This window comes from Malaclemys terrapin, chromosome 7 (genome assembly GCF_027887155.1).
Source record: "Malaclemys terrapin pileata isolate rMalTer1 chromosome 7, rMalTer1.hap1, whole genome shotgun sequence".
NCBI lineage: Eukaryota > Metazoa > Chordata > Testudines > Emydidae > Malaclemys > Malaclemys terrapin.
The window spans coordinates 84626395-84638325 of NC_071511.1; positions in this window are offsets into that span (position 1 = coordinate 84626395).

Sequence of the window (11931 nt, forward strand, 5' to 3'; positions counted from 1 at the left end):
ATTTGTGTGTGGAAATGCACATGTGCACACCTGAGTTCTGGATCACCCCAAAACACAGTCACCCCAAGCTGTGTACTCGAATTAGCCTGGGGTGCACAATTATGGATGCACTCATTTGGAGGCTGGGTTGAGGCTACTCTGACAATTTGGCCCTCTCTATAGAACCACAGAACAGTGAGCTTCCAAAATCAGACGTGCATGAAAGCAAAACTTCCATCCTTCAGGACAGGGAAGGCTCCATTGTTTCAGTACCAAAACAGGTCAGCATGCTTGGATTTCATTCACGCTCCCACCAACTGTTAATTTATTCACCTGCAGGTGCCTTGTACTCCCAGATGTGCTAAAATTAATTCCTGCCTTTGAAAGCATCAGATAAAACTGCAGAAAGAATTTCCAATCTGCTCCTTACAAGCGTATACCCTGCTGATTAGTAAAGGCCCAATCCTATAAATCGGGAGCGCCTTCCACTCCCATTGATTCTGATGGGGATTGTGGCTACTCAGCATCTTATCGGATCCAGTCCAACGAGCAAGGGGCCGAACAAATCAGCAGAAATGAGAAATGGCTTTTGGAAAGTGAGTATTGGCCAGTGTAACAAAATCATCACTAAGAGTAATGATCAGTAAAACCAAATGCCAGTGTAAAGAGAAAACTGCATCCTCATGTTCTGGCCTGTGGGAAATGAACAGTGAGATGAGCTGGAGAACCTCCGACTGACCACCTCTGTACCGCATGCGGTATTCCTGGCCCTGTTTTCTCTCCCTGTCTGTTCTTTTCAATCAGGGGAAGTTTCTGAATGGGCCAGGCAGTGTCCCCGAAGCCCCTTGACCCGGTGACAGATGAGAACAGCAGGCCAGCATCAAGCCATGATTATTGTTGGGTGTCAAAAAATAAATGAAAAGCGAGAGGGAGAGCTGTGAAGAGGGTCACTCTAGTGGCTCTTTCATTTCTTGCTGAGGAGGAAGTTAGAAAAGCAGAGCCCTCAAAGCCTTATTGAAAGAGGGACAGAGACGGGACAATGTGTAGGGCTGAGGAAAGGAATCTCCGAGTGCTCACCTCAGTGTCTTAATTATCTGACAACAATTACGCCTTTCAGGGTGGAACATATGGTAGATGGTTTGCTTTTTTAAAAAAAAGAAATTACTTTAGAAACTTAAATGATGTTAGAAAATGGTAGAAATTGCTGTAAAGAGATGGGGGCAGGGAGACATGCTCTGGACATGTGGGAGCCCAGCCTTGTAGGAGTCGGCTGGGCTTGGTTTTCCTTGACTCAACACATGCCAAGATCTGCCATTTTGCTGATTCACCACAATGTATTTGGAGCCCAGAAAAATAATAAAGAAATGAATACGTAACATCTTCGTCTGCTCAGTGCTCAGGCTCAACTTGTCAAGCAGTGGGATGGTCCAGTGGGTAGGACACTAAGCTGGGAGTCCAGCGACTTGGGGTCTATTCCCAGTTCAACTGCTGACCCACTGGTTGAGCTTGGGTGAGTCACTTAGCCTCTCTGTTCCTCTGTATGACCTTTGTCAGTCTGGTCCCTTCCCCCAGAGTTTACAGTCTTTTACTATATTTATATAGAGCATAATGGTCCAGTGGTGGGAGCCCCTAGGCCCCAGCTGTGGTACAATAAATGTTCTATATAAAGCTGGTCAGAACATTTCCAGTGAAATGCGTTTTCCTTTCCTGTCTCCTTGAAGCTGAAATGTATCAGTTTTGATTAACTTTTTGATGGAAAGGTTTCTAGGGGCCAGGTCACTCTATGGCCAGGGAGAGAGAGGAACTGAAAACCTGACCTCTTCGATCTGAAAATGGATGTTTTGACACAAGTCCACTTGTAAAAATATGGAAAGGTTTGTATTCCATTCCAGTGCAGAATGGAACCAAATGTCAGAACTTCAGAAGTTGTCACAAAATGGAATTATCATCTTCTGCCCGCTCTCGTGCTAAACAAATCATCACTTGGTGGACGGAGGCTGTATAAACATATATGGCCAAAGGCGGTTAATGGCAACAGGGTTTGTTCTTCTCATTCAGAATGTTACTTGCAGTAAATGAGATGTTCTTGACAACCAGGGAACAGCTGCACCAGCTGGAGCCTAAGATAGTGCAAGCTGGAAGGGTGGAAGCTTCCCCCACACAGCTGGGAACCAGTGCCAGTGTATTTAATTCCTCCTGACCTGCAGAATCACTGCAGATCTCTCTCTCTTCCAACCTCTCTCTCTCTTCCAATCGTAATCTTCTATGATTCTAATGATTCTCAGTCCTGACCTACAAGATCCTTAATATTCCTATCCTGGATCCTGCACATCTCTGCCAATGAATGTTATTACTGCCCTACTGCAATACCCTCTGCTATTCCAGTTTCAGGCCACCACACAACTCGGCCAAGCACCTCAGTGTAGACTCGCAGAATCTCCAGTTTTTCCAGTCCTGCACCCCATATAGTTCTGCCACCACATGTCAGTCTGCCCCAGATACTTCAATTCTGAGAGCCAAATATTCCTGCCAGTTCACTATAATATAAATGTTAGAAGAATATGCACTGATTTAACTATTAAAAAGAGAGCACAAAAAACAAACAGTATCACTAAATGACACCACAAGAATTCCCATTCCTGTGCCTTACTAGCAGATTAGAATAGATAAGATTTTATTTAAGAAAAAATCTCTCCCTCTTAAAGGTGGAGTAATAAATTAAACTTTTTTAAAAAGTTATACTGAAAGAAATTTTATACCAAAAAACTATTCTGATAACAAAATAGGAAGTTTCACTGATCTAAATAGTATCTTCTTCATTATGTTACTGTAATTGTTTCTGTAGCAATAACACATAGAGGCCCCACTCTATGATCAAAGCCCCATTGGCCTAGGCACCCCCCCACACACACACACAGACACACACAGAGATGGCCTCTGCCCCAAATTGTTTACAATTCTATGTGTATGACAAGAGACAACAGGTAGATACAAATAGATGGGGAGCACAGGGTAACAGAAATGAGTATGATCCATGATCCAGTGGTAACAGCACATGAGCTGACTATCTGTGCTTTTCCATCTCTCTGCTTACTAATGGTGGAATTTTGTTTCAGAGTGAGCAGAGAAACATGCATGTGAGTGTATATATTTCATGCCCGGTAATACGTTTGTAATGAACTTTCGAACTGTGGCTTTGGACAATAGTTCCTTTGAAATGGAACTGGGCAACACTGAAAAGAGAGAACATTTATACAAAGCTGCTTACTTTGCCTGTATTTTTCCAAATACATAATTCTATTTTAAGTTATTTTCATTTAAAAGTGAGCTTTCTCCTGCTGAGCCCAGCTTCATCTGTTGTAACTTGCCATTAACACAATATGATCAATTCAACATTATGATCAGTATCTAGTAAGAATAGGAATCGAAATAAGTAGAAGCAAATCCATATGTAGAACTAATATTCTTATTACAGTAGCACCCATAGGCCCCAGCTGAGATCAGGGCCCCATTGTGCTCGGTGCTGTACAAAAACATAACACGAGACAGTCCCTGCCACCAAGAGCCTACAATCGAAACAAGCAAGTGAGACAAAGGGTGGAAGGGAAACAGTCACAGAGAGTTGCTGAGGTCACATAGCAGAGCAAAGAATAGAAGTCGGGTCGCCTACTTCTCAGTCCAGTTGCCTTTCCACTAGAGCATGCTGCTCTTTGGTAAGATGCAAACGTGACAAAACTATTAACAACCAAATATCAGGATTTACCCTTTCCTATTTTCTGAGTGAAGTATGCTGGGCTGAGACCTCTAAGGGCTGAAGTCCTCTAGCCACAGAATAGGCTCAAGAAAGGACGCAGCAGTGCAAGCATCCCTGCATCACCCTACTAATATATTGCATAGCCGTCCCAGAGGAGGAACCACCTCTTAGATTGTGTCTTCACAGTACAGTTAGCTTGAGTGTTACCCCTAACTTGACTCCCATCCACACACACAAATCTCCAGCTTGAGCTAAGAGGTGCTTTAAGCTTGAGCTAGCTGGTCCATCAGGGGTAGGGTAGGGAAGGGTGAGTGGGTGGCTTAAAGCTCCAGAGATGCTGATGCTTAAACTAGTAATGCAGTGAGGATGCTACAGCTCAAATTACAACAACTCCATCAGCAGCTAATCCAATCACTCTGTGTAACTGCCGTGTTGTTTCGAAGAGTGGTTGGGCTAGGCTAGTTCAAGTGCAGTAACTTGAGTGTAGTAACTTGAACTAACTGTTGCAGTGAAGCCAAGCCCTGAGGGTATAAGGGTAATTTGGTCACTCATTGTAGCACAGAGAGTTTTTTTAGGTCCTCATGCTGTGGCTGGGCTGAAGGCTCATAGAGCTTTATTGTCCTTCACTGCTGCTTTTGTGCAGATCTGATAGCCAGAACTGCGGCGAGCAATTAAGTTAATCCAGGCTGCCTCCACTCAGAAAGAATCAACATTTGCTCTCTATGAGGAATTGTCCATCTGCTCCGTGGATCAGATGGGTCCGAGTCAGGCTGCTTTATCTGGCTCTGTGGCAGCGGAGCTGTGGATGGAGGTGGCAACGAATGAATGAAGGAGTTTTTGTCAGTTTTGTTCATGGAGTTTCTGGAGTTGCTTGGAAACTGAAAAATAGAGGCAGGCCCTTCTTGTTTGGTAAAAACAAGAAGATTGGGAGGGGGAGTGTAAGGGACTATAATTGGTAGATATTAACCTCTCCTTATGAGAGCTTCAGTCAAATGGATGTCCAATTCTTCCTGAAAAAAACACATTTTGACATTGACAAGCTTGCCACTTACTGCCCTGTTTTTACCTTTGAGGAAAGATTGAGAAGAGTGCGAGAAAACAACTCTGGCATCATCTGGCATCCACTGATTTCTTTTCCCCCTTTCAGTTCAGTGTTAGGTCTGGATATGGTAATCAGACGTTACTAGTCTCATTGCTCCATGCTCTCCTCGGCTTATGACTTTCTTTACTTCTGTCAGTGCACAAAGTGGTGTTGACTCACATACAGACCTTGGCAGGACTAGATGGAGTCACACTTTAGTGGCTTCATTCTGGGAGATCTCAGAAGGTGATATTCTGCAGTTACTCATCTGTCCCAAGGACTCTTTCATGTAGACTACTGCAAAGTTCCATTCTGTCAACCCTTTTCACTGTGTATGAGTGGCCCTCAAGGAGATAGTGAACCATCGTGGGCTGCACTGCCATCGATATGTTGATTGTTTTCAGCTGTACATTTTGTTTTCTCAGACGCTGTCATTTGTGCTCAGAAATCAGGCTGATGTGGGCATGTCAAAATAAATAGATAGACTAGATAGAAAGGATAGGAGTTGCTGGCAATCTTGTGAGTTTTCAGGATCTAGAATAAGTGTACAAATATTTGAGTAATCCAAAACTCTGAATCTACTGAGGTTCACCCACCATTACTTGTTGTCAAAATGATTTCCCATTCACAGCATAGGGGGCTAGCTGTTTACATCTCAGTTCACAAAGCTATGCTGCTGAGAAAATGACATTCAGATTAGGGCTGGTTAAAACATTCCATCAAAAACTGTTTTTCAGTGGAAAATTGGGGTTTTGACTGAGTTTTTCATGAAAAGTTTCTGCTTTCTGTGGGAAATTTTGATTTTTTTTTTTAAAACCAACAACCCCAAATGCTCCAATCCCAAAACATTTAGATTCTGATATCCTGCTGCAGTGTAGTAGTAGTTTGATATCCTCATGTCCCCATTCTCTGCTATGGATCAGGCTCCCCAGCCAGATTACAATTCCCATGGGGCACTGTGGCAATAATTCCAACTTGAAATATTTTAATTTTTGGCTGAAATATTTTGATTTTTGCCTAAATGTTCTACAGGGAAAAGCACATTTTTGAACCAGCTCTAATTCTGATTCAATTAGAATTAGCAGTTGTATCCTGCATTAACAAATACTTTGGAACCATGTGCATTTCAGCTTTTCTTGTTACAACTAACATCACATGCTGTCTTTTCACATGGTGCATTCTGCTCTAACTTCAGTCAGAGCTGGGCTTGCTGTCAGCCATCACTATTTCCTATGGCAAACTGCACAACAGTCACCACAAGCTGTTTGGGAACTGTTATGCTCTTTCACCCTGCACACCACACACAATATTATTACATGGTGCCATTGATGGTCAGGGTGCTTTAAAGGCAAGTGGGAAGACACAGTTTTTGCCCTGAGGAGCCTGCAATCTATGTTACGTAACTCAACCAAAAAAGGGCAATAGACCATTGTCTGTAGGGGGATGGGACTGAATAATGGAAGGGGAATAAAGTCATTGGGATACTGTCACTTTGTAAGGGACTAACCTGGGGTCCTGGTGGGAGAGAGGGTGATTGTTGTTATTTTCATTTGCATTTTTTGTTTGTTTCTGTGGATTTTTTGTTTTATTTTACTTTTTTACAATAAATATAAAGGTCTGGCACTGGAGCAGGAGAAGAAAGCATCAGGTGGAGGTTAGTTCTGCAAAGCTTCCAGAAATAAGTGAACTTCGAGGAGGGAAGGAGGATAGTCAGTGAGGTTGAATGGTGGCAGAGAAGAGAGGGAGATTGTTGGCTGGCCTGGGGGGCAATATGAAAAAAGAGCAGCAAGAAGTTAGGAGTGGGCACAGTGCACCACATAAATGGTGCTTAGGTCCAGAATTGTGTAAACACTTGAAGGTGAGGACAAGGAATTTGAACTTGATATAGAAAGTTACAGGAAGCCTGTAGGAAGGGAATTTAGGGGAAGTGTTGTGGTGGGAAGGGTAGGAGAGGAAGATGATTTTGGCTGCAATGGTTTGTCTAGACTGGAGAGCTGAGAAGCAAGGAATCAGAGGACAAGGCTGTACACACTTGTCTTTGATAATCTCCCCTCCCCCTTTCGTTAACAAACAATAGTTATTATTGTGCTGTTGCTCCAACCTGTATGTGAAATATGCTACCTATATGTGGAGGTTCCTAAGGGTCTGAATAGAATTCATGACTTCACCCTCTTGTGGATCCCACTGACCACCGCTGGGCTTAAAATGTCCCGGGAATCTGCTGCTGGGAAGCATTGGTTTTGTTTGATCTGAGATAACAGAAATCATATCAAGACCTCAACTTTACTGTCTGAAGATCTGATCCCTTTACATGATTGTCTGGAACATCATATTCTGATATTTAATTCATTCTTGGTTGACACTATTATTAATTAGTAATTGCCCTTGTGCCAAGTTTTCCCTTACGTGGCTCAAACCTGGAAGGTGTTGAGCACACTCAATTGCCACTGAAGTTAATGGGAACTGATAATGTGTTTTCGTCAAGTGCTAAGCCCATTTCCTGTTCAAAGACTCTAGTCCTACTTTTTCTCAGTGCAGGCAACAACTGCTTTCTCCCAGTGGACTCTAATTAAATATCTTCCCAGAGATTAAAACAGTTTTATTTTCTCATGTGTATAACTAAGTGCCTTGTCCAAATCTGAAGTGACTTGCTATGGTACCCATATATGCCTTTATTATAGAGAAGGCTGGTGGCTCACCTATTATTAAGGTTGACCAATACTTCCCATTGTAAGACCCTGTTTTCAGTTACTTATAATTTTGCCAAACATTAACTATTTGGGCTGAAATTTGCAATGACTGGTGTCTGTTTTTTGGAAAAATTCAGCCAAACCAGTTCAGTCATTACCAAGAACAAAGCTTGGGAAAAAACCATTGTTTTGCCAAGTTAGGAAATTTTGGTGGCCTTTTTATTAAACAGCTCTAGTGCTCCCATGCTTTGGAGCAGGGACTTGAAATTTGGCCGGGGGTGGCCTTTGCATCAGGGATGTGCCTTTTGCCATCATCTCCATGAAAATCTGTCTAAATTTGGGCATGTTATAAACACTTTTTTAAAAATAGCCACATTGTGCACTTGTTCATAGTGACTTCATAGATTTTAGCAGCAAAATTCCCCAAAGATTCTCGCTTCACTGGGCATGCTCAGCCTGGGGTTGAGGAGGACTTTCCCTGCAATTGCAGCTCTGGGCTGCTGCGGGCTGGTCTGATCCAACTTCCAAGCACCTGACCTGAGAGCAAAGAGACTGTCTTTTCTGTGCTCTCAATGATTCCCCTGCTGGGCCCAGGCTGTGTGGAGGAGGAAGCTGCCTGATTTGAATGCAGAGGTGACAAAAGCCAGACCTTTGTTGAGGGCAGAGGAAGTAGATTGGGTCAAGAAGCTTTGGAAGGGAGGACAGACAGACTGCAGGCTAGACAAGGGGAAGAGGGAAACTGGGACTGGGAGTTGGGGTGGGAAAAGATTGGAATTGGGAGCCAGGGTGGGGACTAGGACTGGGAATATCTGGGCAAGAAAAGTGAGACTGATAATCGAGGAGGGAAATGGGGAAGGGACACTGGGATCCAGTTAGTGGGTGAGAAACTGAGAGTGGATGGGGAGACTGGGACTGATAATCAGTGGGGTGTGGGACTAGGAAGGCAAGTGAGAGGGGTGGGGAGACAGATCAGATAAGGAGTAGAGGTGTGGAAGCAAAACTGGGACTGGCTAGGAAAAGAGATGGAAAAGGTGGGAGGCATGACACTGAGATTGTATGAGAGGCTGAGGAGGGAGTTTGGGATTGGAAGCTGGTGAGGATGGTCAATGTGTGTGTGTTTGGGAGGAAGGGGGAATGGAAGATTGGAAGGGAGAGGCAGATCAGATGAGAAGCCAGGAGATGTGAGGACTGGGAATGAGTGAGACAGGATGAAGTGTCTGGAGGGGTGAGACTAGGATTTGCTGACCAAAGAGACTGGGACTGGGATGAGAAGCCTGAGGAGTGGAGACTGGGACTGGCTAGGTGAGGAAAATGGAAATGGGATGAGGAGTCAGGTGGGGGAAGAGACAGAAGTGGGACAGGTTGGAGGGTTGGGGGCAGGAGGGTTCATGCTTGCAGGGAAAGGATAGAAGGGTCTGTGTCCCCCCAGAGCACAGTCCTTCCAAAGCCAGGAGTGGAACATCAAGATTCCTGAGTCTCACAATTCCTCTGTTGAGAGCAAATATCTGCGAAACCCACTGACAAAGTGCTCAGCCCCCTCTAATGCTGGTCCAGACAGAGAATGACAACCTACTACTGCTATCAGTTCCTTCATTAGCTCAAGTGGCAGAGTTCTGTGTGATGGAGCTAAAATTCTGACTTTGTTGATGACCCAGGTGGGTATCAATATGTTTTCTGTTTTTCTTAGTTTGCTTAACAAAAAAAAAACAAACAAAAAACTAGGAAAGTACCCGCAAAAATATGTTGAGAACATTATTAAGGTTTCAAAGTCAAGCACTCCAACGTCAGGAAATGCCAAATTAAGGTTGCTCATGTAACCTTAATTTGGCCCTCTTTGCATATGCATTATCATACAGTCTTTAATTACATGATCATATATGATGTTTTTTTCCCCAGGACCTCATTCAGTGCACAGGATGGAGTGAATCAGGGTTGTGTAGTGAAGGAGGTTGTTGTCTGTACCTCATTATTGCAGAAGTTGGAAGGTGTGTAGTGAAAGAGGCAGGCGTTAGCAGAAAGAGAAAGGATGGTCTCATGGGTAAGGTAGCTGAATACTGCCCTGGAGAACTGGATTCTATCCTTGCCTGTGCCAGAGTTTCCAGTGTGAGGCCAAGCTTGTCACTTAAACCATACTTTTCACAGGTGGTCACTAATTGTGTGTTTCTCATTTGCTGAGTGCCTGACTTGAGACCCTGTGGTCTGATATGTAGAAGTTGAAAGACTGTGCTGAAAGAGTAGTTAATGATTCACTGTCAAACTGCACAGGTATATTTAGTGGGGCCCCACAGAGGTCAGTCGTGGGTCCAATACTAGTCAAAATTTTCATTAATAACTTGTATAATGGAGTGGAGAGTATGCTTATAAAATGTGAAGACGCCACTGTCTAGAATGGCTCATGACCATGAGTGCCAACCTCAGGGCAGACTGTAAAGGAGCAGGGCACAAACTCCAAACTGGCTGTGAGTTCTATGCTTAGATTTCACCAACCAAGTATCAAGTGTGAACTCCTCAGGCCCTTATCATGGAGTCACAGACAGTCCTCTTGGGTGCTGTGGTCTATCTTGCCACTTAGACAAGCTTGCCTTTGTGAGAGATGCCCCTTACACCAAAAATTACATCAATATTCAGGCTACTCCCAGGAGTAACCAAAGGACCAGGCACTTACCCCAGGTCAATTGCAGCCCAGATGTCTCACCAAAGACAACACTTTAGCTAATTTTGCAATAAACTAAAGATTTATTAGGCTACATCCTCACTATGGGGGGGGGTCGATTTAAGATACGCAAATAGCGTAGCTGAATTCGACGTATCGGAGCCGCCTTACCCGCTGTGAGGATGGCGGCAAATTGACCTTCGCGGCTCCCCCGTCGACGGCACTTACTCCTACCTGGCCTGGTGGAGTACAAGCGCCGATTCCGGGATCGAATGTTGCATCCCGATGAGACGCGATAATTTGATCCCCGAGAGATTGATTTCTACCCACTGATTCAGGCGGGTAGTGTAGACGTAGCCTACGAAAAGAAATGAGAGTTATTTACAAGGTTAAAGCAGGTAAACATACACAAATGAGTTACAGTTTTAGGTTTCAAAAGGTGATAGTAGCTGTTATATATGGAAGCTCTATTTGTCCTTTAGGGCTAAACCCAAACTAGACAGCTTGGGGATCCCTTGCTTATGCTTAGAAATATTGCTCTCTCTGAATTCCAAGCAGCATAATGATACAGTTCCTTTTTGTCAGGCATTTTTATTGCCTTCCCCGAGAGTTCAAGCTCATGGGATGAGTTCACACATAGATCCTCTCTTCATGGGTGTGGGGGGAGCAATCAACAAAGTCTTTGTCCTTTGATGTTTCACAATGGTTCATTTGGTTTCAATGGGCCTTCTTGTGTGCAGGACCAGCATTTGGCACTAATTAATGCTTCTTTCCTGTTTGGTGAGTTACACAATTACAGAGGTTTATAATGTAAACACTCAATATAACTTTATACCATGGGCTATGGATGTTATAAGTGAGATCAATACATACAGCATCCTCCAAGCATTTCATCAAAACTAAACACATTCTTATCAACTTAACATCTGTTTTAACAATGCTAACTCACAGGTGAGCCAGACTGGTTTCCAACTGTGCATTTGTCAGTGTTCAGGAAGGCTTGGGGGCCTTGGCAGAAGCCGACAGCTGGTCTGCCAGCATCATAGACACCAAGTTGGGAGGGGCTGCAAGCACTTTGGAGGACAGGGTTAGAATTCAAAACAACTGTGACTAATTAACATAAGAACATATAAGAACATAAGAATGGCCATACTGGGTCAGACCAAAGGTCCAATTTTACAATTTGGGGAATTGGTTTGAAATCAACAAAATGAAATTTGATGAAGATAAGTGCAAAGTACTTCACTTAGGAAGGAAAAATCAAATGCACAACTAGAAGATGGGAAATAACTGGTGGGTGGTAGTACTGCTTAAAAGGCTTTGGGGTTGTAGCAGATCACATATTGAATGAGTCAACAATGTGATGCAATTTTGTGGAAAAGGGCTAATATAATTCTGGGATGTATTAACAGGAGTGTCATATTTAAGACATGGGAGGTAATTGTCCCACCCAACTTGTCACTGGTGAGGCCTCAGCTGGAGTACTGTGTACAATTCTGGGCGCCACAGTTTCAGAAAGATGTGGACAAATCAGAGAGAGTCTAGAGAAGAGTAAAACAAATATTACAAGGTTTAAGAAAACCTGACCTGTGAGGAAAGGTTAAAAAAACCTGGGTATGTTTAGTCTTGAGAAAAGAAGACGGAGGGGGACTTGATAAATCTTCAAATATGTTAAGGGGTTTTACAAAGAGGATGGGGATCAATTGTTCTCCCTGTCCACTGAAGGTAGGACAAGAAGTAATGGGCTTAATTTGCAGCAAGGGTGAGTTAGGTT